A 3,461-nucleotide genomic window follows, 5' to 3' on the forward strand; every position below is an offset into this window, starting at 1 on the left:
TTATCTGCTTACAATGCCCATCTGTTCTTACATGCTGTCTACTTTATCCATTAAGGCCCTTAGCATATTAATCACAGTTGTTTGAAATTCCCAGTCTAATAATTTCAAAACCTCTGTTATGTCTGGTTCTGATGCTTGCTATGTCTCTTCAAACTATTTGCTTTGCCTTTTGGTGTGTCTTATAAGTTTATTTTTTGATAGTCAGATATGATGTACCAGATAAAGGGAACTACTGTAATAGGTCTTTAGTAATGTGGTGGTGAAGTGTGGGGAAAGGGAAAGCATTCTATGACCTATGATTAGGTCAGTCTTTTAGTGAGCCTGTGCCTCTGGACTATAAACTTCACAAATATTTCTCAGTTTTTTTTCTCCCCTCCTGGGTGAGACAGGATGGCGAGAGTGTTCTGGAGTTGGGTATTTCACTTCTTCTGCTCAGTTAGGGTCTGAATTAATTCGTTTCCCTTGAGGATAGGCCTGGTTAAGAACAGCATGTTCTAGCACATTTCAAAATGGTTCCTTTTCCCCTTCCACTATCGGAAGCCTGAGGGGATTTTTCTCCAGTATTTACTTTAGGAACCTGGTTGAGCTTCTGGAGGTAAGTCTCACAGTACTGTAGGGTTTCCCCCATGAGTGGGTCCCTCTAGGGTTTTTAACTCTCAGAGTTTTCAACACTGAGCCTTTAGCAATTTGTCAATTACAATTCAAATCTCCCTACCCCAGCACTGGTCCGTACAGTGGTTTCTCCAAGTTGGTCTCTGTTCTAGTAAGCTGTAAATCCCTTTATTTGCCTTTCTGTCTCCAATGTTTGGAACAGTAGCTTGTCCTATATCCTTCCTTCTCTTATGGATCCAAGGAGAGGTGATTTTCCAGTCTGTTCAGGTTTTTACTTGTTAGAATTGAGTGGTGACTTCCAAGCCACTTACATGTGAAACTGGAAACCAAAAGTCCCTTGCCAGCAGAAAGTTTCTGAAAGAATTGCTAAAAAGAAGTTCTTCACACAGAAGGAAACTTGGAACTAGAAATGAAAGAGCAACCAAGTGGTAAATATCTGGGTAAACAGAATATCCTCTCCTACTGAGTTCTTTAAAATACATTTGATAACTGAAAGCAAAATTTATCACATTTTTCGATGTGTTTTGATGAGTTTTCTGATTTTTCTGATGAAGTTTTTGATATATGTATATATACTACAAAAAATGCAACTACAATATAAAGGGTAAAGGGACCTATATGGTGCTAATATCTTTCCACTTAAAATACTAAAATATTGATTCTGAATAGACTGAAAAGTTGCATATATTATAATCTATAGAACAAACATTAAAAATACTATATAGAGTAAAAAACACAAGAGAAAAAATAAAACAGAATATTAAAACATGTTCAAATAATCCAAAAAGAGGCAGAAAAAGGAAAACAAATAAAAAACAGAGGGAACAATCACAAAACAGTAAAATAGTGAGCCTAAATGCAAACATCAATAATTACATTAAGTGTAAATGTAAAAGTAAGAAATTGTCAGAATGGATGAAAAAAATAAAAAGACCTGAGTGTATGCTATCTACAAGAGACTCATTTCAAATATAATGATGTAGGTATACTAAAAGTAAAAAATATTAACTTGTATGCCAATATGCAAATACTAATAAGTGGAAAGATGGAGTGACTAGTAAGAACTACAATAGACATTTTGGCAAAGTGACACAATGCTAAATCAAAGCTACTTGTCACCAATAATTCCTTAATAAATTATTTCCATTCTTTTCTTGGGAAAATTGTGATTCATCTCACCCAGAGACTTTCCAAGCTTCTAGATGCTAAAAAGCTGCCAACCTTTAGCTGGACAGCTTTTTTGAATCTTCATGGGTTTGAAATTAGAATCTTGCTGACTGCTCTAATCTAATGCTTACTGTAAGAACACAAGACATAACATCTTTCTCCTTCACTTTCCCAGTTAGGTGCAAGGCAATTTTCCCGACAGATCTCTATTTCCTCTAACCAGAATAGATCTTTTTGTTTTTTATTTTCATTTTATCTCCTCTGTAGTACAAAGCTTCACACTTCAAAACTATAAGAAAACTAGGTGGCCACATAACTAACATCACTTGCCTGGAGTCTCATTTGTCAGTTAAGAAACTTACAGCACTTGAGGTGGCTGGGTGGCTCAGTTGGTTAAGTGTCTGACTTCAACTCAGGTCAGGATCTCATAGCTTGTGAGTTCAAGACCTGTGTCAGGCTCGGTGCTGACAGTTCAGAGACTGGAGCCTGCTTTGGTTTCTGTGTCTCCCTCTCTCTCTCTCTTTATCTCTCTCTCTCTCAAAAATAAATAAGCATTAAAAATATTTTTAAAAACAAGAAACTTATGACACTTGTTGTGATGAGCACTGGGTATTATATGTAAGTGATGAATCACTAAATTCTACACATGAAACCAATTTTACTACATATGTTAACTAGAAATTAAATAAAAATTGAATTCAAAAATGAAAAGTTGGCCATAAGTAAGTAGATACTACACTGAAACCTTCTTTTGTAAGAATCGTTATTCAGAAGGATAATTTTCTAACATTTCTGTCATATCACACATAAAAAGTGGTAATATTTGTGATGTTGTGGGATAAGTAGGAGGACAGTGCTCATGCCCAGCAATTGGCTGGAGCCATTTAGTTCCTCTAGGATGCACTGAGCTGTCCTGAAGGCTGTAGGGAACCAACACGCTGGCACATCTATAAATCGTTTGTGGAGGCTGCAGTCAGGAGGAGGGCACTATTGTAGCATAAAATGCAGAATCTTGCCATAGCAGTCCTTGTGGACTTCCCTTTTGAGTTTCCATAATCCTCGGTGTAATTGTACTTAATCTCTTTTACTTTTTAAATACTTCAAAAAATTGTAAGTAAAAGAGAACATTAAATAATGTTACACAGTGGTTTCTTCACACTTGAAAAAATCAGTACAAAGCTATGTATGCTAACTTCCCATGGGAATGATGGGCAGAGAAATGATAGGGATTTTGGACTGGTTTCCTAAATTCTGGAATATTACAGATCCTTTCTGATTTCAGTTTTCTGTTATATAATGGAGATAATAACACATATGTGATATGACTTGTGAATATTAAGATGAGACGCCTTATGAAATGTGCTTAGCATAGTGCCTGGCACATAGTGGGTACTCAATGAACACAGTTAGCTTCCTCCTCATTTTCATTCCCTAGAGTGATTTTTGCTAAAGAAATTGAAAGTAAAGAGATATGTCAGCTTTGAAGTCTCTCAGAAGGCTTTGTGGAGGGTTATGTAATGATCTTGGCCTTGAGGGGAAGCTGAGATTTGATGGGCAGTGAAAAAGAAGAAAGGCCTCCCAGGTCCTGGTAATAAGATGGCATGGAGATAATCTTTGAAGTCTCAGGCAGCCCAAGGTAGGATTAATGAATAAAGAATACTTGGTAAGTAGAAGAGATATTG

This window comes from Panthera tigris, chromosome X (assembly GCF_018350195.1).
Source record: "Panthera tigris isolate Pti1 chromosome X, P.tigris_Pti1_mat1.1, whole genome shotgun sequence".
Lineage (NCBI taxonomy): Eukaryota > Metazoa > Chordata > Mammalia > Carnivora > Felidae > Panthera > Panthera tigris.